Source organism: Mustela nivalis (genome assembly GCF_964662115.1).
Source record: "Mustela nivalis genome assembly, contig: HAP1_SCAFFOLD_1769, whole genome shotgun sequence".
NCBI classification, from domain to species: domain Eukaryota; kingdom Metazoa; phylum Chordata; class Mammalia; order Carnivora; family Mustelidae; genus Mustela; species Mustela nivalis.
This window is the reverse complement of record NW_028134895.1, coordinates 21284-38336: the sequence shown is the minus strand read 5'-3', so window position 1 is coordinate 38336 and position 17053 is coordinate 21284.

Genomic DNA, 17053 nt, shown 5'->3' with positions numbered 1-17053 from the left:
CAATCTCATGTGAGCACCACGGGCGGTCAGCGGAAACCTTAGGCTCATGCCCTACGAAGAATGAAAGCTGTAGTCTGTAAACTTCTTTAAAAAAAGAAAATAGTGGGATAGGAGCCTGGCACCATGAAAGTCGGGTTTCCATGGAGACCAGCATTTAGGCACGGTTCGAACCTTCCACGTGGGAGCTTCCGCACGTAAGCAGGTGGAGTGGATGCGGAAGCATCCCTGTGAGCGTGGTCCCTGCCAAGCCCATGCGGCTGCCGCGCAGGTGGGGCTGGCCTCCGGCGGGCACACACGGGATGTACTACACAGGGGGCACAGATGGGGCATCCCGTGGTGATGGAGTGAGGACCCAAACCAGAGCTGTGGAATCCAGTGTGGTCAAGGGGGGCAGGAGAGGATTTTAGGCATTGGCGGTGGAGCGGCACTTCAGGATTTTGATGGTTTTCCCATTTGTCACCTTTGTGCAATTAAAAGCAGATGGTAATTAGCCAATTCTTGTGAAGAAAAGAAAGAGTCAAAATAGCACTTTCCTAGCTAATGGTGACCCAGACACGCAAAACGGCACAGTTACTTACTTTTGGAATCTTATTGGAAAGAGTTTGCAATGCTAAACATCCAGAGAGGTTTTTCTGGTAGAAACGTGGGGGGAAGAGTTGCATGTCATCATGTACCCGGTAAGGGGTCACTTTTTCATCCTCAAGAGAACAGGCATTTTGTTGAAGTTTTTCTGAAGTTTAAGTTTGTTAAAACTTTTAAAAAAAGCATGGAGTTTTTAAAGTCTGTCTTTCCCTCCCCTGGTTGGTTACAGTTGAGCCTGGGGTTTTTAACTTCAAAGGAAAAGTGTTTTTCAGGAAGCTCTGAACAAGGGGGACCGCTGTGCCATGGGGATCTGGCCGGGGTGGTCCACTGGGTCTGCGTGTAGCATAATGCCCGTGTACGTGAGCCCTTTGCTGGAGTTAGCAGCTGGGTGCGCACCCTCGGCCCTCCACTAGCCCCCAGTTCCAGCCCGGGCACCCACATGGAGAGCTGGGGCAGGGTCTCGGCCAGGCTACTATCAGTAGGTGCGCACCCTCGGCCCTCCCCTAGCCCCCAGTTCCAGCCCGGGCACCCACATGGAGAGCTGGGGCAGGGTCTCGGCCAGGCTACTATCAGTAGGAGGTGGCTAGAGGCACCTTGGTCTATCCATCTGGGTCTCTACATGGCCACTGTTCTGGGCAACATCAGTAACTGTCCCCCCCCCCAAAGGAACGGGGCTTCTTCTTGAAGTCTTGGTCCCAAGACTTCTTCTTGAAGTCTTCTCTTACCTCCCTGACCAGAAGGACATCCCCACTGAGAACTCTCATTCCCACTGAGGACAGCCCCATGACTGCACCCACCCCTGTCCTTGGTGGTCCCAGGTCCACTGCAGGGTTACACATGGGGGCTTTGTGAATATTTACAAAGTCCTCTGCCAGGAAGTCCCCTGAGAAAATGTCCCCATCACTCACTGAAGCACGTCCAGTGCCTGCTTTGGCCACACTGGTTGTGTTTCTGTGGAAAGACACGCCCTTCCTTCATTCAGCGGATAATCGTTGCCCTTGGCGTCATGATGGATGTGAAGATTAAGACCTTGTTCCTGCTCTCTGTCAATTTAGAGATTCCCAGTAGATGGCAACCATTTCCAGAAGAAAAGTCCTGAAACATCAGGAACGTCCCAGGTGAAGGACATCCTTTCCGGGCTGGAAGCATGGGGAGTGGGGATGAGTCACGGCAGTGTCCCTCTGTGGAATGTGCGCTCCAGGAAGACCAGCATCATTGGTTTGTTCCGTCCTAGTTCTCCATGGCCCGGAGAGCATCTTCCGCACTGGGACGGAAAACATATTTGCTGAACGAATAAGCAGAAGCCACGTGTAAGTGCTACAGGGCTAGGTTTGTAAGGAAGCTGAATGAATGCTGGGTGAACGTTGAGTAACTGGTTTGTGCTGCGCTGAGGGTGGCTTTAAAGGGAAGAATCTTAAAACAGGAGAAAAGGCAAGGTGATGAGATGAAAAAAAGGTCAGGAAGATAACACTTTTAATGTAATTAACCCCTGCAGGTCTTTCTGAAAGCACTACCAGAGGCTCCTGAAAGCCACGAACTTCAGATAGTTAAGTGGCTTTGTGCCTATGTCCCTGAATGACCACCATGGAGGAGGTGGACCTTACCTCCGAGGTTCCCTTGCTGGGCATCACTGCCCCAGGCTGGCGGGGAGAGAGGAAACCACTCCTGTGGCCTTGGCCCCGTCGTGTCTCAGCTCGTCCATTAGGGAGATATGCTTAGATGGGGGCTGCAGGGCTCCCCTGAGTGCCTTCCCCTGCACCAGGCTGCTCCAAATTTCCCACCATCATAGAATACCTGCCATGAATGTGACCAGTTAAGAATGGGACCCATCCCAGCTGCTTCCCAGGTGTGAGCCTCATTGTTTAGCTACCAGAGCTGCTTCTGGGAGCTGAGGCTTGGCCTGCCGCCCTCCAAGGGGCATGCATGCTTTAAGGGAGCCCAGGCTTTGTGGCTGTGCACTGTGGTTGGATGCACAGATGGAGGAAATGACCATCAGGCAGAAGCAGCTTGTCCCACTCATGGTTTTCTAGAAACAGGAGTCATGGAAGTCTCAAGAGACACACAGGGCAGCCCCAGGTGGCTGGGAGGCGGGGAGGCCAGGAGTGGCCAGAGTGTGAGAGCATGTAGAGGAGGTGGTGGGGTGTGTGGGCTCTGGTTTACTAATCTTGGGGAGGGGCTGTCTCTCCATGGTCAGCAAGGCCCCGTGTCAACATGCCGGAACACGGAAAACAAAGACGTGGTTAATACACAGCAACGTACGCTGCTACAGCAGCAACATGGGAATTCCCTTTTTGCTGTGTTGTCCCCAAACACCCAGTGTGGTCACACTTATATTTGAAACCTGTGTGATGATATGGGTGAAGCCATCTCTGTTGTCATCGTTGGCGTACTGTGATAGATTCATGATGCTGGGTGCTTTCCATGTACCTGCGGGCCAGTGGGGAACAGTCCCTTCCTGACTCCCCTCCAAGTTATTCACACAGGTCCTATGTGCCCTCCAGTCTTACATCTGTCCCATGACACTAACTGCATATTTATTTGTCAGCATCTCCATGGACTATAGACTTTTGAATACAAAGACTGTATCTTCTCCCCACCTGTAGCCTCCATTCCTAGTGCACTGGTGGAATGCATCAGTACCCAATAGGACACTTGGCATGGCAGCCAAGTGAGTGCACTCCTCCTGTTCCCCACCCCAGGCTGTAGCTCCTCTCAGAGGGCGCATCAGGTTCTTTGAAAATTCTAGATCTCCATTCAAGCATGGCTTCCATGCAGAGCTAGGTTAATGTTCTGGCATGTTCTGAGCTTTTTCATGGGTTGTGGTTGGATGTACGTTTCCCTGGAGGTGCAGGATTCAGGAAACTCAGAGAGAAGGCAGGTCAATGGGCTCCAGGCTCTGGTTTTCAATGTCAGGGAGAGCTTGGTGGGCATAGTCCTTTTTCCTTCTAATAGTAATTAAATAATTCGGGAAGACAAGTTCTGATTTCTCTACTGGGTTCACAGCTGTGTACTCAGCCACAGGTGGACCAAACAGGTGAGCACAGTTCTTTTTTTTTTTTTTTTCCAATGGAAAAAGACAGTCTCTTTATTTACTTTTTTTAATTTTTAATTTTTTATAATTTTTATAAACATATATTTTTATCCACAGGGGTACAGGTCTGTGAATCGCCAGGTTTACACACTTTATAGCACTCACCGAAGCACATACCCTCCCCAATGTCCATAATCCCAACCCCCTTCTCCCAAACCCTCTCCCCCCAGCAACCCTCAGTTTGTTTTGTGAGAAGGTGAGCAAAGTTCTTGCACTGAGAACTCATGATCTAGTCAGAGGCATGGGCAGGCAAGCCCCTGTCACAGTCTGTGCCACGTGCAGTCATGAAGAGTTGGAAGGTGGGTGTTGGAAAACCGGTGTTCTATCTCTTGGAGGTGGTGTCTTGTGGTGAGGGTTGAGCCTTGGGGCTCTGAGATGATGCAGGAGGGAGGCAGAAGGGACCACAGGGCGTGGAGTGGTGGGGAGCGTCAGTCAGCCTGATGCTGGACATTAGGTCTTATGGCCCCTTCTTGTTCAAGACTCCTGCTCGCAGATCTCCCGTGGCTTCTCTTGCCACTCTGATTGAAAGATGGACCACGGCCAAGGCCTTAGAGGCCTCCTTGGTCAGGTGACTTCTCTGACCTTCGTCTCTGGTCTCCCTGCCACCGCCCCCCATGTCCCTCCTGTTTCCTGCATGTGTCTCTTTCCTGTCAGAAAACTGTATGGCTCCCTCCTTTACTTCTTCCAGGTCTTCCCTTGAAAGTACCCCCAACTCCCCTGTTTATTTAAAAAAAAATCCCAAATCTTTACTCACAAAGAACATTGACTGGACTGGAAGCTCCCCCTGACCACACCAGGCCCCTCTCTTCTTTCTGGTCACCTGGTTGCCTGATGAAGACGACATTCTCCACTTCCCTTGCAAGCAGGTACAGCCTCGTGAGCAGGTTCCCGTGAGTGACTGGTGTAACTCACTCCCCTGGAAGGAAATGTTGGCCTTAGGCTTCCTTTTTGACCACTTTCCTCAGGCTGGAACCTGGACATGCCAGGGATCCGGCTACAGCTATATGCACGAAGACGTTATCTTAGGGGGAGGGCAGAGCAACGATGCAGAAGGTATCGGGGCACCTGAGTGACTGTGGAGCAGAGATGCTGAGAGAGAAGAGTAACCAGTCCAAGTGACTGTGTACTGGATCGCTTCATTACACTGACTTAGCCTGGACTTCACCTCCATCCATCCTCCACCCATTCCCCAATTTATGATTTATATTTATTATATATCTATCATATTACATATTTATTATTCTGCCCAGCACTTAACAGCTCCAGACAGACCCAGTGCTTTCCTTTGTTGGCTTCTTGTGTCTTCCTTCACCGGAACGTAAGTTCTCAAAGGGCACAGAAGTTTTGTGTTCTGTGATCACTTTCTCATCCTGTTCACAGCTGGTGCTCAACTAACACATCCTGAGGGAAATACTGCTGGCCACTGAAAGTGAAATCATAATTTTTCCCCCCAAAAGAGATTCACTACGTTTTGAAAAATGTCTCATAGTGGGCCGGGAGAGGCTGGGGGATGGAAGGGAAAAGTGAGGGAAAATAGCACAGGGACCGCAGAGTTGAAGTCGGGCCACTGCACTGTGGTCAGTCAGTGACATGGGCACAAAGCCACTCCCCTCATGCTGGGGAGACAGGCCTCAGGAGAAACCAAACGTGCTGACACCTTGATCTTGAGTGGCTGTCTTCCAAAACTGAGAAGATAGACCTGTCTTGGTCATGACCCCGCAAGGGCTACGTGGTTAGGGCTGTTTTAGCAGACCAACACAAAAGGTCCTATAGAAAACTCACAGCTGGGGTGTTGCGGTGGCCACCCTAATGTTTGTTTTTCTTATGTTGCATGAACGGAAGCAAATTATTCAGAATAACTTCTCTGTTGCATCATGTGTGGGTCAGAAACTATATTTGCTGGAGAGGCTTTTCTAAGAGAGGTGTTGGCGAATGTACCAGGCTCCCTCAGGAAGTATTCCATGAGGCGGAATGACCGCTTATTAGAAATGTCAGGGGACTCCAGCCTAGATCCCGTGTTTGGACAGGAAAACGTGTGTGTTCCTTTTGATCCTGATGGTGTCTGTACAAATGGGTTGCGCATTGGTTGAAGAACAGAGTTCAGTAGAATATACATACATGTAGACCTCTTACTACGGTAAAAACGTGCATGGTCAACTATTTCTCAGCTTTGCTGATTTGATGGCTTACTGAGGGGGAAAAAATGGGAGTAAATATTCAAACGGCAGAGGTCAGTTATAGGACCTCCGAAAGGTGGAATGGTGCCCAACTCAGATTCCAGAGCCTTCAAAGTGAGACCGTATTAGCAGGAATTAACTTGTGCCAAAGTGTCAAACCTACGGTGTGCAAAGCGGCCATCTCAATTTGATAAAGCCTAAACAAAGAAATAAATACAAACCCGATAGAATCGGGATGATTTGCTGTTGGTATCAGGAAAATGGTTTTCAGGGCGCAAACTGCAGTGGCAAAACGGGGAGCCCCGGAAGTGAATTGCCGCCTGCCTGCACCACCTCCTTAGTTCACCCTTCAACTAGAGGGAGACCAGCCTCGGCGGAACGGTGGGCGGAGGAGAAAGGGGTCGGGGGAGTGGGCCACCCCTATGCGGGTGCCGGGTTGTGCTCCAAGAACCACGTGGAGGCTCAGGCTACCCTCTGAGGACTGGGAGCCAACACCCGAACCCCTCGGGTTGAGGCCCCACCCCTCCAGAGGCCTCCCTTTCCCGGGTACCCAGGCTTCTTCAGCTGCAAGGATCGCACCCCCACCCCGCACAGGCCCCCCGCGGGACACCCGCGCAAGCGGTGCAGACGCTGGGAGAGGCCAGGGCAGTTGCAAGGCACAGGCCTCGGATCGGAGTACCCGCGGATCCTGAAGGGCAAACGCTGGGATGCCCTGGGATGGGGAGGGTCTCAGCCGCTTCGGTCGCCACTCGGGCCCCAAAGGGACGCGCGGAACCTTCGCGGGACCGAGGGCTGACATGTCGCGGGCCCGCCGCATGGGTTGGAGGCCGCCTGGCCGAGGGGCAGGCAGGTGCAGGCGCGCGGGATTCTGATTGGTCCCGGTGCCACGGGAGCCGGAGGCGGGGCGCGGGCGGGGGTCTGGCGCTGCCGAGGCTTCCCTCTGGCTAGCGCAGTGGCGGCGCAGAGGTCGCGCACAGATGCGGGTCAGAGCTGCGCAGGGAGTCGGCAGAGGCGGGAAGGAAGCTGCCAGAGAAGCCCCGTAGGTAAGCGCGGGAGCCCGCGGGCCAGGGAGGGTCCGTCGCGCCAGGAACCACCGCGACCTCGGGGCACGACCGAGAGCCCGGAGGTGGGGTAGGTCGTGCGGGGACCCGCTGCCATGCTGCGAGGTGCCCGAGAGTGATAACGCATAGGCCCCGGCAAAAGTGCGGGTCCAGCAGGAGACGCGGGGATGCTTCGGACTTAGTGGCCAAGGTTCCGGCGCAATCCCGGCCAGGCCGCCCCTCCCCGGCCGTCCACCGCGCGGCGCCTCGGGGCGCTGCCCCGGGTTGCGCGCGGCGGGTAGGGGGGTGGGTGGTGATGCCAGTGGGGGCCGGGATGGGGGTTCCCGCAGGGAGGGGGATGGAGGAGTGGAGGCCCCGCGGCCCCGCGGCCCCGCGGCTCAGGCACCGCCGCGTCCGCTCCTGATTGCAGGCGCCTGTGAGCCGGGTGCGGTGCCTGGACGAAAGATGCATCATGGAATGAACCGGAGCCCGGGAGACGGATTTCTGGAGAAGCAGCAGCAGCAGCAGCCGCTGCCCCCTCGCAGGCTGCTGGCCGTGGTCCTGTAGATCCAGCTGGCTCTGTGCTTCGGCTCCGCACTGCTTACGGGCGGTGAGTGACCTCAGGGTCCACGGCGCGGGGGTGGGCGCCAACAGGAGACCACCCTCCGCCGGGACCCCCGGCGTTTCTCCGATGCCTTCGCGCGGCGCGCCCAGGGTGCATGCACAGCCCCATGGTGCCTGGAGCTGCCCAGCGGCCCGCAGCCAGGCTCCTCCGAATGGGGCAAAATGAGCGGGCCCATTACCCTCACTTGGGCCGCGGGCGTGCCAGAGAGAGGGAGAGGGCACTTCTGAGCTGAGCGCGTGTTTGTGGGCCTGTGCATGGTGTCGGAACCCTCAGTGGACAGGGACCAGGTGTCAGCTGTCAGATAGAAGCCGGGTCAGGTTGCCCCCCCCCACCCATCCTCCTTGTGAGTATGAAATGTCTGAGGAACAGGCTAGTCTGGCAGAGGGACGGGTCTGTCGGGAAGTTCACTTTCTCTTACCTCTGGAGGTGCTGAGTTCCTGCACTGCTGTGCGGGTGTATGGGGGCCTGGCTGGGGCACAGAGGGTCCTGTTAGGGGTGCTTCTGGGGGATGGCTTTGTATCTCCATGTCTGATTTCCAGGGGAATGCAGTCGAGTGCATCCGTGGGAAGTGGGAGCTGGCTAAAAGAAAATGCAGAGCCTTGGTCCCCATCCGTGGCTGACCCTCTGTGTTTTGGGATCTGGGGGAGGGAGCTCTGTCTGCCTTGGTGGAGGAGAGGGAGGGAGGGAGTCCTGGCTGCATTTGGGAGCTGATTGCTGTCCCTTCCGGATTTCTGAGAGAGCTTGCTCATGTGCCCCTGTGAAAGGGCAGACTCCTATGTTTCCCAGCTGAACTACTGTTCATATATAAATAAGTGATAATTGGTGGAAAAGCAGGTATTGATTGCTATGGATAAACCATTTCCCATTTAAAATATTGCTGTTCAGAGAGTGAAGGGGAACAAGGAGAGACATGAGTGGAAAACTAGTAGAGGGGGGTGGGGAGGGACCGCAGAGGAATCCAGGTCTCAGGCATTGTGCGGAAAGATCTGAACATCTGGAGCATGGGGGAGCTTTTGGGGCGTGCACGTCTCAGGATTAGTGAGCGGATACTTGCTTCATCCTAGGGACCCATTTTGGCTTTCTTTGGTTTTCTAACAGGGGGTGACTTTTGGGTGCTCTTAGTTCTATAGAAATGTGTCTGAGGTAGGTGTCCTTTTCACAGAGGACATGGTCAAATGGGAGGTCAGGGCAGCCACTGTGCCGTCTGAGGGGATCTGGTTGGCCCCTGTGTGCCGCTCCAGAGTTAGCTCTGCTTCTGGGGTGTGTGGGAGCATGGGCAGGAGGGCACAAATGGGGCTGGGCCTCCTCCTTCCTTCATCGCTTCCTCCCGGTTCTAGCTTCGACCCCTCCAACCAGGTCCATGCCATCCTTCCATCTCCTCCATCCATTTCTTCTGCATAGGTGACGGATCGTTGGCCTTAGGCTTCCCTTCTTGACCACTTTCCTCAGGCTGGAATCTGGACATGCCAGGGATCCGGCTACAGCTATATGCACGAAGACGTTATCTTAGGGGGAGGGCAGAGCAACGATGCAGAAGGTATCGGGGCACCTGAGTGACTGTGGAGCAGAGATGCTGAGAGAGAAGAGTAACCAGTCCAAGTGACTGTGTACTGGATCGCTTCATTACACTGACTTAGCCTGGACTTCACCTCCATCCATCCTCCACCCATTCCCCAATTTATGATTTATATTTATTATATATCTATCATATTACATATTTATTATTCTGCCCAGCACTTAACAGCTCCAGACAGACCCAGTGCTTTCCTTTGTTGGCTTCTTGTGTCTTCCTTCACCGGAACGTAAGTTCTCAAAGGGCACAGAAGTTTTGTGTTCTGTGATCACTTTCTCATCCTGTTCACAGCTGGTGCTCAACTAACACATCCTGAGGGAAATACTGCTGGCCACTGAAAGTGAAATCATAATTTTTCCCCCCAAAAGAGATTCACTACGTTTTGAAAAATGTCTCATAGTGGGCCGGGAGAGGCTGGGGGATGGAAGGGAAAAGTGAGGAAAAATAGCACAGGGACCGCAGAGTTGAAGTCGTGCCACTGCACTGTGGTCAGTCAGTGACATGGGCACAAAGCCACTCCCTTCATGCTGGGGAGACAGGCCTCAGGAGAAACCAAACGTGCTGACACCTTGATCTTGAGTGGCTGGCCTCCAAAACTGAGAAGATAGACCTGTCTTGGTCATGACCCCGCAAGGGCTACGTGGTTAGGGCTGTTTTAGCAGACCAACACAAAAGGTCCTATAGAAAACTCACAGCTGGGGTGTTGCGGTGGCCACCCTAATGTTTGTTTTTCTTATGTTGCATGAACGGAAGCAAATTATTCAGAATAACTTCTCTGTTGCATCATGTGTGGGTCAGAAACTATATTTGCTGGAGAGGCTTTTCTAAGAGAGGTGTTGGAGAATGTACCAGGCTCCCTCAGGAAGTATTCCATGAGGCGGAATGACCGCTTATTAGAAATGTCAGGGGACTCCAGCCTAGATCCCGTGTTTGGACAGAAAAACGTGTGTGTTCTTTTGATCCTGATGGTGTCTGTACAAATGGGTTGCGCATTGGTTGAAGAACAGAGTTCAGTAGAATATACATACATGTAGACCTCTTATTACGGTAAAAACGTGCATGGTCAACTATTTCTCAGCTTTGCTGATTTGATGGCTTACTGAGGGGGAAAAAATGGGAGTAAATATTCAAACGGCAGAGGTCAGTTATAGGACCTCCTAAAGGTGGAATGGTGTCCAACTCAGATTCCAGAACCCCCAAAGTGAGACCGTATTAGCAGGAATTAACTTGTGCCAAAGTGTCAAACCTACGGTGTGCAAAGCGGCCATCTCAATTTGATAAAGCCTAAACAAAGAAATAAATCCAATCCCGATAGAATCGGGATGATTTGCTGTTGGTATCAGGAAAATGGTTTTCAGGGCGCAAACTGCAACGGCAAAACGGGGAGCCCCGGAAGTGAATTGCCGCCTGCCTGCACCACCTCCTTAGTTCACCCTTCAACTAGAGGGAGACCAGCCTCGGCGGAACGGTGGGCGGAGGAGAAAGGGGTCGGGGGAGTGGGCCACCCCTATGCGGGTGCCGGGTTGTGCTCCAAGAACCACGTGGAGGCTCAGGCTACCCCCTGAGGACTGGGAGCCAACACCCGAACCCCTCGGGTTGAGGCCCCACCCCTCCAGAGGCCTCCCTTTCCCGGGTACCCAGGCTTCTTCAGCTGCAAGGATCGCACCCCCACCCCGCACAGGCCCCCCGCGGGACACCCGCGCAAGCGGCGCAGACGCTGGGAGAGGCCAGGGCAGTTGCAAGGCACAGGCCTCGGATCGGAGTACCCGCGGATCCTGAAGGGCAAACGCTGGGATGCCCTGGGATGGGGAGGGTCTCAGCCGCTTTGGTCGCCACTCGGGCCCCAAAGGGACGCGCGGAACCTTCGCGGGACCGAGGGCTGAGATGTCGCGGGCCCGCCGCGTGGGTTGGAGGCCGCCTGGCCGCGGGGCAGGCAGGTGCAGGCGCTCGGGATTCTGATTGGTCCCGGTGCCGCGGGAGCCGGAAGCGGGGCGCGGGCGGGGGTCTGGCACTGCCGAGGCTTCCCTCTGGCTAGCGCAGTGGCGGCGTAGAGTTCGCGCACAGATGCGGGTCAGAGCTGCGCAGGGAGGCGGCAGAGGCGGGAAGGAAGCTGCCAGAGAAGCCCCGTAGGTAAGCGCGGGAGCCCGCGGGCCAGGGAGGGTCCGCCGCGCGGGGAACCCCCGCGACCTCGGGGCACGACCGAGCGCCCGGAGGTGGGGTAGGTCGCGCGGGGACCCGCTGCCACGCCGCGAGGTGCCCGAGAGTGAAAACGCATAGGCCCCGGCAAAAGTGCGGGTCCAGCAGGAGACGCGGGGATGCTTCGGACTTAGTGGCCAAGGTTCCGGCGCAATCCCGGCCAGGCCGCCCCTCCCCCGCCGTCCACCGCGCGGCGCCTCGGGGCGCTGCCGCGGGTTGCGCGCGGCGGGTAGGGGGGTGGGTGGTGATGCCAGTGGGGGCCGGGAGGGGGGTTCCCGCAGGGAGGGGGATGGAGGAGGGGAGGCCCCGCTGCCCCGCGGCCCCGCGGCTCAGGCACCGCCGCGTCCGCTCCTGATTGCAGGCGCCTGTGAGCCGGGTGCGGTGCCTGGACGAAAGATGTATCATGGAATGAACCGGAGCCCGGGAGACGGATTTCTGGAGAAGCAGCTGCAGCAGCAGCCGCTGCCCCCTCGCAGGCTGCTGGCCGTGGTCCTGTAGATCCAGCTGGCTCTGTGCTTCGGCCCCGCACAGCTTACGGGCGGTGAGTGACCTCAGGGTCCACGGCGCGGGGGTGGGCGCCAACAGGAGACCACCCTCCGCCGGGACCCCCGGCGTTTCTCCGATGCCTGCGCGCGGCGCGCCCAGGGTGCATGCACAGCCCCATGGTGCCTGGAGCTGCCCAGCGGCCCGCAGCCAGGCTCCTCCGAATGGGGCAAAATGAGCGGGCCCATTACCCTCACTTGGGCCGCGGGCGAGCCAGAGAGAGGGAGAGGGTACTTCTGAGCTGAGCGCGTGTTTGTGGGCCTGTGCATGGTGTCGGAACCCTCAGTGGACAGGGACCAGGTGTCAGCTGTCAGATAGAAGCCGGGTCAGGTTGCCCCCCCCCTTCATCCATCCTCCTTGTGAGTGTGAAATGTCTGAGGAACAGGCTAGTCTGGCAGAGGGACGGGTCTGTCGGGAAGTTCACTTTTTCTTACCTCTGGAGGTGCTGAGTTCCTGCACTGCTGTGCGGGTGTATGGGGGCCGGGCTGGGGCACAGAGGGTCCCGTCAGGGGTGCTTCTGGGGGATGGCCTTGTATCTCCATGTCTGATTTCCAGGGGAATGCAGTCGAGTGCATCCGTGGGAAGTGGGAGCTGGCTAAAAGAAAATGCAGAGCCTTTGTCCCCATCCGTGGCTGACCCTCTGTGTTTTGGGATCTGGGGGAGGGAGCTCTGTCTGCCTTGGTGGAGGAGAGGGAGGGAGGGAGTCCTGCTGCATTTGGGAGCTGATTGCTGTCCCTTCCGGATTTCTGAGAGAGCTTGCTCATGTGCCCTTGTGAAAGGGCAGACTCCTATGTTTCCCAGCTGAACTACTGTTCATATATAAATAAGTGATAATTGGTGGAAAAGCAGGTATTGATTGCTATGGATAAACCATTTCCCATATAAAATATTGCTGTTCAGAGAGTGAAGGGGAACAAGGAGAAACATGAGTGGAAAACTAGCAAAGGGGGTTGGGGAGGGACCGCAGAGGAATCCAGGTCTCAGGCATTGTGCGGAAAGATCTGGACATCTGGAGCATGGGGGAGCTTTTGGGGCGTGCACGTCTCAGGATTAGTGAGCGGATACTTGCTTCATCCTAGGGACCCATTTTGGCTTTCTTTGGTTTTCTAACAGGGGGTGACTTTTGGGTGCTCTTAGTTCTATAGAAATGTGTCTGAGGTAGGTGTCCTTTTCACAGAGGACATGGTCAAATGGGAGGTCAGGGCAGCCACTGTGCCGTCTGAGGGGATCTGTTTGGCCCCTCTGTGCTGCTCCAGAGTTAGCTCTGCTTCTGGGGTGTGTGGGAGCATGGGCAGGAGGGCACAAATGGGGCTGGGCCTCCTCCTTCCTTCATCGCTTCCTCCCGGTTCTAGCTTCGACCCCTCCAACCAGGTCCATGCCATCCTTCCATCTCCTCCATCCATTTCTTCTGCATAGGTGACGGATCGTTGGCCTTAGGCTTCCCTTCTTGACCACTTTCCTCAGGCTGGAATCTGGACATGCCAGGGATCCGGCTACAGCTATATGCACGAAGACGTTATCTTAGGGGGAGGGCAGAGCAACGATGCAGAAGGTATCGGGGAACCTGAGTGACTGTGGAGCAGAGATGCTGAGAGAGAAGAGTAACCAGTCCAAGTGACTGTGTACTGGATCGCTTCATTACACTGACTTAGCCTGGACTTCACCTCCATCCATCCTCCACCCATTCCCCAATTTATGATTTATATTTATTATATATCTATCATATTACATATTTATTATTCTGCCCAGCACTTAACAGCTCCAGACAGACCCAGTGCTTTCCTTTGTTGGCTTCTTGTGTCTTCCTTCACCGGAACGTAAGTTCTCAAAGGGCACAGAAGTTTTGTGTTCTGTGATCACTTTCTCATCCTGTTCACAGCTGGTGCTCAACTAACACATCCTGAGGGAAATACTGCTGGCCACTGAAAGTGAAATCATAATTTTTCCCCCCAAAAGAGATTCACTACGTTTTGAAAAATGTCTCATAGTGGGCCGGGAGAGGCTGGGGGATGGAAGGGAAAAGTGAGGGAAAATAGCACAGGGACCGCAGAGTTGAAGTCGGGCCACTGCACTGTGGTCAGTCAGTGACATGGGCACAAAGCCACTCCCCTCATGCTGGGGAGACAGGCCTCAGGAGAAACCAAACGTGCTGACACCTTGATCTTGAGTGGCTGGCCTCCAAAACTGAGAAGATAGACCTGTCTTGGTCATGAACCCGCAAGGGCTACGTGGTTAGGGCTGTTTTAGCAGACCAACACAAAAGGTCCTATAGAAAACTCACAGCTGGGGTGTTGCGGTGGCCACCCTAATGTTTGTTTTTCTTATGTTGCATGAACGGAAGCAAATTATTCAGAATAACTTCTCTGTTGCATCATGTGTGGGTCAGAAACTATATTTGCTGGAGAGGCTTTTCTAAGAGAGGTGTTGGAGAATGTACCAGGCTCCCTCAGGAAGTATTCCATGAGGCGGAATGACCACTTATTAGAAATGTCAGGGGACTCCAGCCTAGATCCCGTGTTTGGACAGAAAAACGTGTGTGTTCCTTTTGATCCTGATGGTGTCTGTACAAATGGGTTGCGCATTGGTTGAAGAACAGAGTTCAGTAGAATATACATACATGTAGACCTCTTACTACGGTAAAAACGTGCATGGTCAACTATTTCTCAGCTTTGCTGATTTGATGGCTTACTGAGGGGGAAAAAATGGGAGTAAATATTCAAACGGCAGAGGTCAGTTATAGGACCTCCGAAAGGTGGAATGGTGCCCAACTCAGATTCCAGAACCCCCAAAGTGAGACCGTATTAGCAGGAATTAACTTGTGCCAAAGTGTCAAACCTACGGTGTGCAAAGCGGCCATCTCAATTTGATAAAGCCTAAACAAAGAAATAAATCCAAACCCGATAGAATCGGGATGATTTGCTGTTGGTATCAGGAAAATGGTTTTCAGGGCGCAAACTGCAGCGGCAAAACGGGGAGCCCCGGAGGTGAATTGCCGCCTGCCTGCACCACCTCCTTAGTTCACCCTTCAACTAGAGGGAGACCAGCCTCGGGCGGAACGGTGGGCGGAGGAGATAGGGGTCGGGGGAGTGGGCCACCCCTATGCGGGTGCCGGGTTGTGCTCCAAGAACCACGTGGAGGCTCAGGCTACCCCCTGAGGACTGGGAGCCAACACCCGAACCCCTCGGGTTGAGGCCCCACCCCTCCAGAGGCCTCCCTTTCCCGGGTACCCTGGCTTCTTCAGCTGCAAGGATCGCACCCCCACCCTGCACAGGCCCCCCGCGGGACACCCGGGCAAGCGGCGCAGACGCTGGGAGAGGCCAGCGCAGTTGCAAGGCACAGGCCTCGGATCGGAGTACCCGCGGATCCTGAAGGGCAAACGCTGGGATGCCCTGGGATGGGGAGGGTCTCAGCCGCTTCGGTCGCCACTCGGGCCCCAAAGGGACGCGCGGATCGCGGGGACCGAGGGCTGACATGTCGCGGGCCCGCCGCGTGGGTTGGAGGCCACCTGGCCGCGGGGCAGGCAGGTGCAGGCGCGCGGGATTCTGATTGGTCCCAGTGCCGCGGGAGCCGGAGGCGGGGCGCGGGCGGGGGTCTGGCGCTGCGGAGGCTTCCCTCTGGCTAGCGCAGTGGCAGCGCAGAGGTCGCGCACAGATGCGGGTCAGAGCTGCGCAGGGAGGCGGCAGAGGCGGGAAGGAAGCTGCCAGAGAAGCCCCGTAGGTAAGCGCGGGAGCCCGCGGGCCAGGGAGGGTCCTTCGCGCCAGGAACCCCCGCGACCTCAGGGCACGACCGAGAGCCCGGAGGTGGGGTAGGTCGCGCGGGGACCCGCTGCCACGCCGCGAGGTGCCCGAGAGTGAAAACGCATAGGCCCCGGCAAAAGTGCGGGTCCAGCAGGAGACGCGGGGATGCTTCGGACTTAGTGGCCAAGGTTCCGGCGCAATCCCGGCCAGGCCGCCCCTCCCCCGCCGTCCACGCGCGCGGCATCGCGGGGCGCTGCTGTGGGTTGTGCGCGGCGGGTAGCGGGGTGGGTGGTGATGCCAGTGGGGGCCGGGAGGGGGGTTCCCGCAGGGAGGGGGATGGAGGAGGGGAGGCCCCGCTGCCCCGCGGCCCCGCGGCTCAGGCACCGCCGCGTCCGCTCCTGATTGCAGGCGCCTGTGAGCCGGGTGCGGTGCCTGGACGAAAGATGCATCATGGAATGAACCGGAGCCCGGGAGACGGATTTCTGGAGAAGCAGCAGCAGCAGCAGCCGCTGCCCCCTCGCAGGCTGCTGGCCGTGGTCCTGTAGATCCAGCTGGCTCTGTGCTTCGGCCCCGCACAGCTTACGGGCGGTGAGTGACCTCAGGGTCCACGGCGCGGGGGTGGGCGCCAACAGGAGACCACCCTCCGCCGGGACCCCCGGTGTTTCTCCGATGCCTGCGCGCGGCGCGCCCAGGGTGCATGCACAGCCCCATGGTGCCTGGAGCTGCCCAGCGGCCCGCAGCCAGGCTCCTCCGAATGGGGCAAAATGAGCGGGCCCATTACCCTCACTTGGGCCGCGGGCGAGCCAGAGAGAGGGAGAGGGCACTTCTGAGCTGAGCGCGTGTTTGTGGGCCTGTGCATGGTGTCGGAACCCTCAGTGGACAGGGACCAGGTGTCAGCTGTCAGATAGAAGCCGGGTCAGGTTGCCCCCCCCCCACCCATCCTCCTTGTGAGTATGAAATGTCTGAGGAACAGGCTAGTCTGGCAGAGGGACGGGTCTGTCGGGAAGTTCACTTTCTCTTACCTCTGGAGGTGCTGAGTTCCTGCACTGCTGTGCGGGTGTATGGGGGCCTGGCTGGGGCACAGAGGGTCCCGTCAGGGGTGCTTCTGGGGGATGGCTTTGTATCTCCATGTCTGATTTCCAGGGAAATGCAGTCGAGTGCATCCGTGGGAAGTGGGAGCTGGCTGAAAGAAAATGCAGAGCCTTGGTCCCCATCCGTGGCTGACCCTCTGTGTTTCGGGATCTGGGGGAGGGAGCTCTGTCTGCCTTGGTGGAGGAGAGGGAGGGAGGGAGTCCTGGCTGCATTTGGGAGCTGATTGCTGTCCCTTCCGGATTTCTGAGAGAGCTTGCTCATGTGCCCCTGTGAAAGGGCAGACTCCTATGTTTCCCAGCTGAACTACTGTTCATATATAAATAAGTGATAATTGGTGGAAAAGCAGGTATTGATTGCTATGGATAAACCATTTCCCATTTAAAATATTGCTGTTCAG